The sequence below is a fragment of the Leuciscus leuciscus genome (assembly GCF_965113295.1).
Source record: "Leuciscus leuciscus genome assembly, chromosome: 23".
NCBI classification, from domain to species: domain Eukaryota; kingdom Metazoa; phylum Chordata; class Actinopteri; order Cypriniformes; family Leuciscidae; genus Leuciscus; species Leuciscus leuciscus.
The window spans coordinates 14,203,388-14,218,965 of record NC_138747.1 but is presented as its reverse complement, the minus strand read 5'-3'; the positions used below and the strand labels follow the sequence as shown (position 1 = coordinate 14,218,965).

At 38.8% G+C, this 15,578-nt stretch overlaps 1 protein-coding gene across 2 annotated transcripts in view; it reads right to left on the bottom strand.

Moving 5' to 3' along the window:
* Positions 1-15,578, bottom strand: part of srgap2 (SLIT-ROBO Rho GTPase activating protein 2) — a 95,731-nt gene that overhangs the window by 62,464 nt on the left and 17,689 nt on the right. The window lies entirely within an intron of this gene.

Sequence of the window (15,578 nt, the reverse complement as noted above, 5' to 3'; positions counted from 1 at the left end):
AATGTTTATATAGCTAAAGATAGAAGTGTTTTGCTTTTATAAAATATTTAAATATTAAATCAAATATTTAAAATATATGTTAAAAATAGATCAACAAACAAACACACAAATTTGGTAGGAAACTGCAAAAATAGTAGTAGTATGGTGGTTTGCCAATGTGAACACAGCCTGACTGTTGCATACATGCATACAGAATTGCTCTTAAAGAGCAAACATGAGCTGTTGATCTGCTTTTGGTTGTAATAATGAGTTGACCTTCTGTCAGTCTTTAGGGCTTGTTTCACTGGTGCCACTTCCTTACCTCACCCAGCTTCACCAGCCCTCCCCAGACCCAATGCCATGAGCGGACACGGCCATCTGTGCTGCAGTCTGGTCCCCTGCTCCTTTCTCCAGTGTGCCATGTACTGCATCGCTCCGTCTAAAACCAACCAGCCATCTGGCAAGACAGATACCGTGGCCAGGAATTACGGGATGGCATACTGAGGCTCCCTCAAACTAATATACCATGGCCAGGTTAGCACTGAAAAGGTGCCGGAAAATCTAATAATGAACTAATTAAAATCCTTAGAAAGTATCTGACTGTACAGAGGGGATTATTGCAGAGACAAGCATTGATATTACTGGGGGGTTGCTCATAAAGAGTGCTAAGGGGGTTTCACAGTTTGAATATGAATGTCTATAGACAAAAAATTAGTTTAAGAAGTGAGAGGGAAGAAAAGATGAAAAAGCCAATATTTGCCAAAAGAATTGGTTCAGCACTGACCTCAAAAGAGGGTGATAAATATATGCATGATATATAAATGAATTATATATTTAAATAGGCTAACTTCTGATCTAGGTTTGTCAGATGTACCGGTACTACTGGTACCAGTCGATACTTTAAACTTCGACCAGCATTTCTCCAGTACCGGTATTACCGAAAACCGGGTATTCAGTACCCGCTGATAGACGCTGCTTTTAAAAGCTCTCGTTCGTGTTTGTTTGAATGACAAATTTTTCTATTTACAGCCTGTTTTTACAAGCTTTGAGCATTGTAGCCAATCACAATCATATCTGTTGAGCGTGTGAAGGCAATGGTCTATCAGAGGTGCTAGTCAGTATGTTAGTAAAATTCCTCTTATCGCTGAAAACGCACAAGTATTTGTTTTGTTCAACATGAGCGGCACACTCGCGAATCCTTTCAATATATCCAACAAAGTGTAAACACGATGTAAATAAGAGATTCATGGTACAGTTAAGATGGTTTTCGCGAGTTTAAATTATTTTTTATTTTTATAAATTCTAAAGGTTGCATCGAAAGCATCATTATAGAGAAAAGGGACTTCATAAATAGAACTTAAAGGTCTGCTTTTTTATATTTTTACTTGAGCCAATAAGCAACTACACAGAAATGCTCAAAAAAATTGCAATGCAATGCAATGCAACTGCATAGCAAAGCCCTGGCAATCACCCACAACATGCTAGCTTAAAGGTGGTGACTTTTGCATGTGCAAGCAAGCACTACTCATATTTTCATCCAAAAATGTAAAAATCTAGTTGAACTTTATTCTCTATTGGCTAGGGGAATAAAAACAAACCCTCAGCCAATCTTTGTCTGCAATGACAGCTGCTTGAAGAGCTGAAATTTCACATACAGTGATTATCTGCAAGAAAAACTGTTTCTCTGTGAGACTAATGGATAGATTGCTCTATTGACCCCCTCAGCAGTACAGGCAACATCTCTCAAGTACTCAGGTAAGACGCTAACAGATTGAAGCATGAAAAAAGCCAGTGATCTGGAGGAAAAACACAAGGTTTACACACAAAACACTCCGAGCATTGAGCAGCCACACAGTTCTCACTCCCACCTTAAGGCAACCCAGTACAAACACTTCACACACATACACACACACACACATTTGCAAAACTCCACCAGGAGGCTCGATGAACTTATACACCGTCACAGTCTGTGTTACAAATGACTAACGCATAATAATCAGCTTTGCTGCCAGTCCAGGGATTTTGGAGGGGGCGCATTAATCCAGCAAGCTTTGACAGGAAGTTTCTGGTGCTAAAAATAACAATTCAAATTTGTTTTTCTAAGTGTAACTTAGTAATTAAAAAAAAATTCTCAGTGTGAAATGGGTAATTGGACTAAGGTTCCTTCATGGATATTTTTCAGAAAGAAATGGCTTTGCACTTGTGTTATGCAGTAAAAAATAAAGCAAGGCTTTACGCTTGACTTAGACAAACAGTGGGTGGCACATCCACAATAAATAATGAATACACAAGGCTGAGGATTTTCAGGGTGCACTGTCACTTACAGAGAGAACTGAGCCAGCAAACAAATCTGCTGCCGGCAAAATTGAACACAGCTGTCAGCTGATGTTCAGATGCATAACATATAGATAAAAAACACATATGGGTGTACTGTGAGGCTGTCCACATACTTTAATCTACATTCATTTTATGGTCTGGGTGTTTTAAAACTGAACCTCTAGAACTGCAGTAGGTGAGTAGCCAGGAAACTTTCATGATACTTTTGTTGGATTTCTCAATTCAGCTACAAATGGGAAAAATGAACAGAGAGAAATGAAGAAAAGAAGGCAAAGGATTGATACAGGATGGGCACATCTTGCTCTTCTCAACAGACAGCCGACCTCATTAAGCCCTGTGTGGGTGTCACTTCCTACAGAGGACCTGAAGAGTAAGTTCGGCGTATGCCTGCATCATTCTGACTAAAAAAAGAGACAATATCACCAAACAAACCAATTATAATGTCACATCTCCAGTCACCCACCTTGAAACATTAGTCTCTTTGTATTGGAAATAAGAACATGTTAAAGTTGGCTCAAATATCACAAACCTGTTCTGGCCGATACCAATAAGCCAATATTTATTTTCATGTTCTACTGTATATTCGTATATATTTTTTGCATCCCTAGGTGGAACCAAATGTGTCAAGTATTCAAGAGTGGCATACATTGACATTCTACAGTTCCATGTTCGAATGCAGCAGATTTTCATTTTATCCAGTCCTATGACTGCGTAAAAAGATCGAGATGGTAAAAGAAAAAAGAGAGCGATACAGATCGGAGAGCATGGATAAATAAATGAGTGTGGAGACAGGGTGCAGGGACACGAGGGGAGCTTATCAGAATGTCACATTCCCATGCTGGAGATAACAGCTGGCACTGGAGCCGCTTCGTACCACCAGTGTGGGGTGGGACACTGATACCATCACCTGTCCTCCAATCATAAAGATCTACACAACAATATCATCAGAACAGAAAGTGAGTGAGAAAGAGAAACTGAGAGAGGTATAACATTCTTTATATATACATATGTATATACATAATAATAATAGTTTTTTTTGTCTGTCTGTATATGTGTATATATATATATATATATATATATATATATATATATATATATATATATATATATATATAGTATATTTAACAATGATTGAAGACAAGCATTAATTATTTTTGATAATAATATCAAACAGAATTAAATATCTAGCATACCTTCATCTGTCTCAAACAAAGACATTGCAGGGCTAAACTGCCATGAAAACATTTCACATGCACAGGCAAATTTCTCCATTCCTTCCATTCCACAAATCTCCTTTCAGATGTGATCGTGATTAAAGATAAAATAGCCGCAAGGCTTTCATAGAGAAAAGGCATCTTAAAACTCTCTATGGAACCACTTTAAAGTCTCTTTGAACAGGCCAACAATGCCTCTAAAATGCATTAATTAATGATCAAAAACAACATTATAGAACTTGATGTGTTTAAATTTGCCATATTGTGGGCTGCCAGTGGACAAATATGACATCATATATCTCCTCCACATGTCGTCTTCAAAATCAAACTTGAGCAAGTGAACAAAACCAGGCATTCTGGCTGGTGACCACTGGCAGTCAAGCTGAGCTGATGTCCTCACAGCTTTGGGATGATGTTTACGGGCGTGTGAGGTAAGCTGACAGGCGGATCACCCCCTCCTCCCTCGGAGGAGACTATAGCACTGGCTGCTTAGAAAGCAGAAATGAGATTAGCGGGGCACAGAACGGCCTGGTGCCCATTGTCTGCCCATTGTATAGCTGCATTATCGCACCCACTCAGGGTGTTGACGGGCCCACGGTTAGCCGCCGTTCTGCTGACATGTGCTGGGCCTTTGTGTGCCAGGTACGAGTCCAGAGATGGTGCGTCGCTTTTTCATAATGAGCTAACAGAGTTTAACAAACACAGATTAAGACATATTATATACTTCTATAGTTTTATATGAGGTGAATTGTAAATACTACAGATGAATACTAACCACCCAAAAAACATATTTTACTTTATTTATGAATACTTTTACTTTTGAGGAAGTCCCTGCATGGAGGTTTTGTCAGATTTAGCCTAGTTTTATAAATATACTATAGGCCTATGTATATCTCACATTCTGCTTGTCAAGGTATAAATATACAAGTAAAGTTTATTATACAGATGGGGATATTGACATTCGGAGAATATGATAAGCAAATAATTATTTTCATGTTATACTTATAACCAATGAACTATAAATAGACGGACAGATAAATGAACAGACAGAAAGACAGACAAATAGACAGACATATAGACAGAGAGACAGACTAGTAAAAAAAATTTAAAAAAAATAAAAAAATAAATAAAATAAAATAAAATAAAATAAAAAAATAAAATAAAATAAACACTGGCCATAAAAAAAAAAAAAAGATATGGACCAAAGGGACCAACATGTGGGTGATATTATTTGCATCCCTACTTTATAATACCCATCTCACTAAAACATTCAACACACTATGGAGGGTAAATACACTTTTCAATTTCAAAGGCATTTTGTGTTCTCACAAAAAAATCTGACATCTATTCCAAGATTCAGCAGCACACTTCGCTTACCCAGCAGTTTTTACCAGGGGCAGTAAAAAAAAACACACAAAAAACGAACAACAAACAAACACGTAGGCGACTGGATCTGTCTGAAAGCTGATGATCGAACCGTTCTCTATACTTTAAACTTGCAGGTACTCATGCGCTAGCAAACCCGCACACATCAGCGGTATGTGAACATCTTAATTGTGGCCACATTTGTGCATGCCAGAGGCTGGGTAATATGAAACTTTGTGGGTTTGGAGTGTTATTTCTCTAACCTGAAGTGTCACAATGCTGAGGAGGGCATTAGATGGTCTATCAGTCACGGTCGAAAAGCGCATTAAGATTTCAAAGCACAATGTCGGCGTAATGATGATTTAGTAGCTGGGGCGAGAAGGCTTCAGATTCACACATCCTTTTAATGCTTCATAAATAAAGAGGTTATTAAATTACCGTTCTCCAAGCGGACACCACACACACCCAGTAAAGCTGTGACTGTACACTGAATTCCAGCAAAGATGCTGTATTTGTTTGAGGGAACAGTGTTGAATTGTATCGGTGAACGGCGGTTTACCTGAGCTCAACACTTCATGGTATAGTTTCCACAGAGACATTCCTCCAGACCAAAGGAAACTGGAAAAGTGCACACATTATATTGTGTGTGCTTACATGCCACTAGAACACAGTCCTACTGTGCATTAACCGCGACTCACATCTGAGCAAACATAAGCCATGTGTCAACACAGAAGCAGATAGACAGCAGGGAAGAGAGAAAGCAAGATGTGAGATCAGTTTCATGGCTGATCTCATGATGGGAAGAGAGGCTGTGAAATTAATCAGGCATGTTGCAAAAATCTTAGATACTATATGCATATGAGTGTCTCCAACTAAAAACAAGAAAAAAAAAAAAACTCATTAAACACACTTTCATTTAATGCAGCATATTTTTGTCCTGTAAATCCTTTACAGTGTAATATCCACCACATCTCAAATAATGTGCTGTGTGTAACAGCATGGAAATAATGTGATGGAAATAACATTGTAAACTTGGAGTAAAATACCCGACTCCAATATATTGTTAAGTCTAATTTCATAGCTAGCATTTTATGTATCCTAAATACACAGTTAAATAATATTTTGGTATAACTTAAATAATATAACGCTCACAAACCATATTTACCTTGATTTTCTTCACACATCATGTCTCGTATTATACTGACATTTTTTTGTATCTTTTGGTTATGGTGGAAATGTCATGACAACTCAGAGTGACAGTCAAACAAATTGTACAAATGTATCATCTTGAAATCATTTTCAGACAATAAATATAGATATAAATATTAAATATAATAGAAAATATAATCAAATAAATTATATTTATCAAATACAATATAATACAAATTTAAAGATACATTATTAAAAATTTGAAAGGAATAAGGGTAAAACATTTTAATTAAATAAATGATGAAGGCCTGGTTAAAAGTTTCCAAAACAGTTTTAATCCGACTGGCATATTTCAAAAAGAGAAAATAGAAAAATCAAACAACATAAACAAGAGTGAAGTTGAAGAAACACTGATATATAGAGGACCACAATCGGAGTAATTCCTGAGACTCACTGAAAAGAATAGACAAGCAAAACTGTAGACAGTTTCAAGAAACATCTTAACGAAAGAACCTTCAAAATGTGCCAAGAGTAAAACTGTATGCCCGATTTCAATTTATTTCGCAGAGGCATGCTCTCTAAATATACACGGATGTCAGGGAGCATTTTGAGTATGTGAATGATTCTCCTTCAGTAGAAAAAAGCCAGTGAGTGAGAGACAGCACTGCACCAAACAAACACCTGACTGCACAGTGCAGCCTGAAATACCATTTTTGAACATACCACAGACTAGTCTAAACATAACCAGCGAGAAAGCGTATCACTTGAGACTGCTTTTGTGTGATATTTCAATCTGATCCTGTCAAGTATAAGTGTACAATACAACATCCGAGCACCATCAAGTTGTGCAGCATATCATATCTGACAGCAGTTTTCCAAGACAAATTATAAAACCAGCATTACAAACACAAGTATCCTATTTATGACCTATGAGGACCAGCTGCTCATATGTCCAGCGGAGTGAGAAGCATGAGAAAAACATCAACAGATCATCGTAATATCTGACAGATCCTAATCTGACGACCTTAAGAATACCGTGGGCAGCATACAAGATGTCCAATACATTTATTACCCACAATCCAACCACAAACAGATTAACCAGCTCTGTGTCCGATCAATAAAAACTCACTTTGGCTTCTTGTTTGTTTTTAAGTGATCGCCAGTGAGCAGGGTAACCTGATAGCTAGTGGTCAATAAAACAGTCATTTCTGGTCTCTTAACCCAGGTGGTGCAAAACGCAATTTGATCTCAGGATGAGCTCTGAGACCCCATCGGCACAATCTGATATAATGATAAATGCACGAGGCCCGGGGCGCATCGACAAATACCGAACGATTGTGCCTGAGGTTTTCGTAAACAGACGGTCAAGACTGTAAACAGTCTAATTTGCGTGGCATAAAGATGTCAGAGGGAATTGATCAAAAAATAAGTTATAATAACATTCACGCCACGGATGTGTCAAAAGTATTTTGTGTCACAAATTATATGTTAAGTAGCTGTGGCAGTAGCTCACAAACCCTGTCTGTGGATCGAGCAGAGAACGTTGTCGAGGTCTGGCCTTCCGTGTCATAACTCATTCAGAATGGAGCGGCATTTCCTCGGCTCAGACAAGGCCAACATTATAACTCCTGTAAAACTTCAAACCCCCTTCCTGCCTTCACACACAGACCTGCATTGTGCTAGCGGGCCGGGCCTGGAGTGGAGCGGCCATTCTGAAGTGCCCGAACTGCCAAGAACATGTGGAGCCTTTTCAGCAACTGCCATTCTATTCCCTGACCCAGGGAGTTTTAGAGCCGCTGACTTGCCAAAATCCTCAGCAAAACATTTGCTTTTGAATAATCAAAATCCAGAGACGACATTCCAGAGCTGCGGTGCTCTCCTGTGAAGATTTAGGGCAGGTACTTCAAACCAGTTGAACCAGTGTACCGTTTCTCATCTTAATAAGGTTTACGGATGTTTGCTTCCTGCAGCTTATTAAATCCAATTCATATCCCTGGTGATGCGGGAGGCAGGATGGGAATAGTAAGAGGTTTAACGATTCTAGTACAGATTCAACTGAACGATTCTACTACTTAATTATTGATTCTTCTATCACTTTTAAATGAACCTCTTCAACTGATTTATTGAGGGAGTGAGTCATTACACAAAAGAAAATAAAAAATAAAAATACAGAATTAGTAAATAAATAAATAAATAAATTTGGTCAAATGAAAGTATTACCGATTCATTCGGTCAGATATCATGAGATATTTGCCACTGCTATTTTTTTATTTAAAAATATATTTTTTTATATTTAATACAAAATATATAACAATAATGTATGTTTTATATTTTTGTTATACTTTTTTTTTTCATATCATATCAGGTTTATACTTCAGACAGTACTCAACTCATAAAAATAATTAGTTTCCTGTATTAAAAAAAGAAAGAAAAGAAAACCGAATGAGAATCAGTTCTCCGTGCCCCACCCTTTGCACATCACACTAGCAACCAACATGAAGTGCTTGTGGTGATAGAACTAAATAATCTGGTTTTTATAGAGAGGAAAACTTATCTCCCACAATCTCATTAGATGAGTAGCGCTGACATGATGTTATACAGCCTCATCTACACTCGAGAACAGAGGGAGAAAGAGCTGAATCAGAATTAGTTGTTCCAATGACTGCAATCTCTTAATCACCCAGCAGCTTCCTCTCTCCGTTGCCCTTCACTCTTGGGTGGTATAACTCATCCCAGCAGCCTGCAGCGTGTGAGAGTGATTTAGCCACTCGACTGGGAAACAGCAACGTGTCGCTGTAATGACTTGGAGAGCGGCGGGTTTTTCAGGGATGGGCGGCGGCCACGACACCGCATGCAAGGTGAAATACGACAGCCATTTAGAGATGGAGGAAAGCCTGCAATCACCAGGAGAAATGGTGCGCTGGGAAAACACACAGCTCCACCGCAAACATGGAGGATGCTGCAACTGCAGTGGTCACAGACTGTTTGTTTGTTAACACAACAAAGAGACCATAAAAGGATCCAAGGTATATGCCCTGGTAAATTATATAGTTGAAAAAGGCCACAGGGAAAAACTACCCCCGACTTGTTGGTAATTATAAGCCTGTGACCTGTTCATGTAAGATGGATTGTGGGTTTTTCACAATGCCACTTTACACAAGGTGATGCTTGCCCTCACCTTCTGCCGCAAAAGCACAAACACACAGGAAGTAGGCCAATGCAGACTGAAGGAGAGCAAGGGAGGGAGGCTTATAACACCTCAGCAGAAATACACTCTGCCATGCTGAATAATTCCTCTGCAAAGCAAAACACCTCCTGGAAAAGAAGAATGAACGCTCTAAATCTTTTTAAATCAATTTTAACCAAAGTGTAAATATTTTGTGTCTGCTGCTGCATTTCCAGTATAAGGGGTGAAAGTGTTTGTTTAATTAGCATATATTATATTATATTATTATAAGAACACATTGAGTGAAGCAGCAGTAAGTTGCTCCAATGGTTTTGCAAGCTTTCAAAACATTAAGAAATAAAAAAAGGCATGCAGACCTTTAGATCCCCCCAACAACAACAAAAAAAAAAAAACGACAAGAAGACTTTTATCTTCAGATCAAATAGTTTAAGCTGCTTTATTCATTGATATTTTACTGTTGCAGAAAACAACCCTGGACAATTACAAAAAGCATACTTATACAGCGTTTCGTGAGAATTTGTCAGAAGCGACATCTATATTAGATCTTGACCTGTTTTTTTTTAATCATGCATGAAAGGCATGCTGATTTATGGCTTGCCATGCAAGTTCTGCAATCCTTTGCAAATGGTTTTATACACTTCTAAGATTTACTGCAATTCCTATCATCACAAGCTTCTTTTTTTCTTGCTTGCTGGGGAATGTCTGGTGCTGTTCTAGTTCCTGCAGCCCCCAGGCACAAAAAGCTGCAATGCAGGAGGGAGCAATCAGGACACATTGTTCTAGAAAACACACCGCCTGTTCCTGTGAGTTTAATGAATTGGACGGCACCATAAGGTGAGTGCAGGTGCTCTATAACACCATGATGTTTAAAGAGAGATGCCAGATTTCATGTTGCAACAACAACAGATGCAGACAGAGGCCATCATATATGCATTATCGCTGAGCAAACCTTGCAATTTCTTAGTGCAAGAATCAGGCAAATAACCATTTACAAAAATGAAAGATGTCAGCTGTAGTTCAAGCACACTGAGCAGTTTGAGGAGAAATTAAATTCCCCTTGGGTTTAATCAGGGGTGGGCTGGCTATGTGCTAGAGAAAACTGAACAGCCATTTATGCCTGCAGCAGGAGACATGATTATATTTGACAGACTGAGAGAATCAATCTGGCAATAACACAGATGATGAGAACCACACTGACATCTGTATGCACAGACCACTTCCTAATGTAACTCAGAGCTTAAGACTGTGATTAAAGTGTTCAAAAGCGGCAAAACATTTAAAATGTCAATTTTATGTGACATGTCAAATCTAGTCAGGGAAGCTTTGTGCGCGTCCATGTACATTTTTGTCAGATGCCATCTCTTTAGAGTTTTTACCAATGTTTCCTACACGTGAACAAATGACTCAGAGAAAAAGTTTCACGAAAGCAGTCAGTGAATCGCTAAGAGTCATTACATCCGGTTCGCAACTGTTCACAACTCCTTCACTGAACCAAACTAAGTTAATGACTACATTCTAAATCACTCAGAGCCACAGTTCACAGTTGACTATCTCACCGAAGATTTTTTTTTTTATAATAATGATATAAAACAAAACCTTCACGTTTTGTTAACATATTAATGGGGCAACCTATTCATCAATTTCCAGGTCTAGTAATCAATATTGTTGCAGACTTGCATGGCAAAATTGTATTTAATTCAACTAGAAAAACATCCTAGCTATATAGGCTAACTTAAATTACAATAGTCTACATAATAAAAATCCCTTCATCACAGTACTCAACAGTGGCTGACTGTTGATAGAATCTAAAAGTAAAAAGCTATGAACTGAAATGCTTCTGAACTACCATCTTTAATCAAGCAATTCTGTAAAAGTCATTTGGTCAATAGTCTTTTTTTCTGCACAATAGTGCAAGATCGTCCTTCGACGATGAGGAGAAAGTTCCATTAAAACACTGGGGCATTTGGCACTGCATAACACTGCATAATATCAACATGTAACCTATAATCGGATTTACAAATGCTAAATATCTCCAGATTGTGCACATGATGGCAAAAGGCAATTTGGAGAACTACAAAACCTGATTAGCCTGCTGTGATTATGGTGATTATGGTAATGCTGAAATGTTTACTTGTGAATAACCACTATGTTAATCGGGGAATTCAACATTTTGGGCATATTGTAGAGAGGCTGCGTCGTTAGCCTTTGCTGAAGCCAGCAAGAATCAACTGAAGATTTGAGCTGAACAACAATTTAAAATGTATTTGTCCATAGCATTAAGTTTGCAGAGGCAGCTACCCGGCTGCGTATAAAGTTGCTTAAAAGATCCCTTGAGATGTGTTTGACTTCCAAAGCTTTCTGTGCAAGAGCTCAGGAACACTCACTCCACAGCGCCTGGAAGCCAGACAGCTTAGCTTTACTTCCCAGTGATTGGCAATGAGAGATTGAGTTTTGCATTGGAGAATCAGCATGTGTCTGTGGAGATTTTTAAGCTCTGTGGAGGTCAAATGCTATAATGAAACCAAAACGGTCACTCAAGCATCAATCGACTCTACGTTCATCCATTTCAAGATGGTTTATGTGGTTTAGGAAGATGGGAGTGGTAGGAGAGGATTATGGAGGATCCCTGTGTTGCAGAAGCAGGATATTGAATCCACAGGAGGGGTCTTGGGGAGACTGTCTGAGGTGGGCCAGTTGAAAAAAAAAGGGAATGAATCTGTTTTATAGATTCTAACTTAATAGTTCAGAGACTGCAAACGTGTAATGGTACTTCTCTCAGACGCACTGAAACTACAGAGCCAGAATCAAATTGAAGATGTCATCACTTTAAAAGAAAGATCAGTTGATTTGTTTTTCAAAGTGAATGGGTCATTTCTAACAACTTATTGTTGCTAGATAAATACATACAAGCCCATTCCAGAGCAATGGAGTCAGACTGCTAAATGAGGCAAAGCTTGTGAAGCTGGTGGGGGGAGGAGAAAAGACTCTGTATCACATTCATATTCACAGTCAACTGCACATTAGCTATGACAAAGCAAATACAGCTCAGATGTAGCCTGATGACAGACGTTTGGGACCGAGCTCTGATCACCATTGTGTCGTTCATCCAAGTGTTCTACGGCAACATGATGCATTAGTTTGTGTCAAGCCATTGTGGTTGGGTGTCTCCTGTTGCCATGGAAACGGTGCTGACTGGCTCGGGGGCCGCTGAGAGCAGAGGTCAGTGGCGGGATGCCAGAATCCCCCCAACAGGCGTCATTAAACAATGCAAAGTGGACACAGCATGAGTCTGGGGCTCCAAGAGAAAGGCCTGCATTGATGCACTGTATGCGTTCAGCTACTGCAGTTGTAAAAAACACAATATCTGTTCCAATGTAAGATATTGTAGGAAGACAATGGCTGGTCTCTGTGTTCGCAACCACACCCTTTCCTTCTTGTCGCTTGAGAAACCGGGAGAACGAAGCATCTGGCTCTTCCGAGCTGAACAAATAAGATTGGGCCGCATGACGGATATTCCTGCAGTAGAGGGGTCGTGTTATCAAAGAAGCCTTGAACAGGGCAGCGGCGGCCAATACAAACAAAGCGTAAGCTAACCTCTCCATCTTCCACCACAAAACTCCCTGGTCTCTTTCCACACACCTATCTTCCTGGATCTCCAGTGATCGTGGGATAAGCCCGCTCTGTTTGTTATTGAAGCCAAGGGCATAGGCTCACCTAATAAATGCTGGGATAGGATTACCTTGTAATGACCAGAGAACCGAAAGGAGGATGATAGAAAGTGAAAGGAGATGTTTGGTGCCTGCTTTGTGTTCTCTTCATCAGCTGCTTAATTATTGATGTACTTGTCACACTGCTAAGGGCGAGAGAAAAATATCTTCCAGTGAGTAAAAGTGTCCAAACACAAACACAATATTGAGCTTTCTTCAACAACTGATGACGTTTCACAGTTTATCACCTCTAAATGACCCCAAAAAAATTACTGCATGTTCATACAAAGAAAAAGAAAACACTAAACCAGACAGTCTTCACGCAAAAATGTATAATAAAAAGTTAAATGTGTATATAATATAGGCCTACCTTACAAATAAAATTATATTATATTATAAAAGTACTGTATGTAATAAAACATTAATTACATAAGTTAAATAGTGAAATAAATATAAAAATATGTAAAATATGTATTATTTTATATATTAAAAATAAAGAAAAATATAGATGTAAATTGATAAAGCACTGACAAAACAATTTTACAGTCTATTAAGTCCAATCTAGTTCTTTTAATGACTGATAAACAGAGCAAAACCTCCAGGGACCAGCGACTTCAACCCTTAACCAGCTATCAGAAGTGATGTAAAAAGGAAGCCATATTGAGTGATGGGAGTAAACACAGCACAGGACTAATTGTCGGAAAACAATTTGAGCTGTCAAGACCAACCGTGCATAACGACTGAGAGGGTCCATTTTAAACTGACGACCAGGTCACCAAAGATGACAAAAAAACAACAACATTTACAACCATTTACCCTCATGTGTCATAATAAATCTGGCACGTATGAAGAATACATCACATCTTAATGTTCACATTGAATCTAGTGGCTGAACAGCAAGGTCTGGTGTAGAGAGGGAAATATCATCTATTATTTACTCAGAGACAAACAACAGACTGTGAAATACGACACAGTTTAAGGCCCTGTTTACACCTGGTATTAAGATGTGTTTTGGTCGATAAGATCACAATTAGACGAGGCAGACGCATACCCGTTTACTCCTGGTGTTTTAATCTGTCTCTTTTGTCCACTTTGAACGACTTCTGTCTTGATTTTTTCAAGGGGAGTGTCTATGAGTCTATGTTTTGTTTTTTTCAGATCTTTTGATCTAATGGATAAAATAAGTTTGCGCAATTTACATATGAAGTCAAGATGACAGAAAACATACGGAGAGCATAAGCTTTCGGTTCTGCTCTGACAACCACAAGACCACGCTGAGTGCGTGTTAGAAATCAGGAATGGTGAGAGAAAATTGTGATTGGTACGTTTTTTGTCTTCAAACCAAACCTGGGTCTTCAGCAGATAAAAGTTCACATCCCAGGAAAGTAGTCTTTTGTGGCTGTTCGAACACATTCGACCACATGAATGAACTACACTAAAGCAATCCAGTCGAATGTGTTTTCGACTACCTCTGGAATTGGTCAAAAGAACACAAACTCAAACGTTTTAGACCCCGTTTACACCTGTATTTTGTGTCGTCCGCTTGTGATCCGATCGACTAAAACACATCTTAATACCAGGTGTAAACGGGGCCTAAAGGGGCGGTCACACTACACTTTTCGTTCCATTGACTTTCATTCATACGCATACGAATGACTCGCACTGCAAACGCAAGCTCATGTGAAAACTCTGACGTGCGAATTCACATCACATGAAGACTTGTGACCAGTAGAAGATCATCATGGCGTGACCTCTTGGCCGAATTTAAAAAGCAATATTTTTGCAGTAAAGTCAGGTAGATTGTATATTTTTACATTATGAATGTACTATTATTTGATATATGGTGAATTCATGTTTATAATAAAGACACTGCAGAGCGTGACGTGAGAAATTTTGCACACTCAAAGTCTAGTGTGACTGCGGCTTAAGTCAACCCGCAGAATGAATGAATGACGAATCAGAATGCTTTCTCATATTAAATCTGAAGTGGTGGTGGCAGCTACACAAAAAAAAAAAAAAAATGGTACAAAAGATGTCACTAAGATGGTAAAAAAAAAGGTTCTAACATGTACCATTTAGGTACTAATATGTACATTTTTGGTACCAATATACACCTTTGAGGTACTAGTATGCACTCATTAGGTACAAAGGCGTACCTTTTGAAAGGGTACCACCCCAGTGACAGCCTTTTTTCTGAGAATGTATGTGCATCTGCATATGAAAAAAATTCAAACATCACAAATCTGAAAACACGATATTCCATTGGCGTAGACGCCACATCCGTTTTTTTAGATGGGCTTTATAAAAACAGGCAGTGCCTGCTGGATAATACAACTCCATATACATTGACCCCTAGGAAGATACAAGCTGCTGCTGAACTGTAACATGCCTGCTATTTCCTGGCAAAATAAGGTTTGCTTCAAAATGGCAGGCTGGGGAAGAAGAACACAGCGATCCCAGCATGCATTCATTTCTTTTTGGACCAAGTTAAATGCTCATTTTATCTAAAGAACATTAAAGGGAGGCTGGAATCTCATCCAACCAGGAAGCTGTTTGATGTCACAGAGCTCAAACGCTACAACTGAATTTGAACTTTAGAGCTACAGTCAGCAATCCTCTCCCTCTCTCTATTTTGGGAAC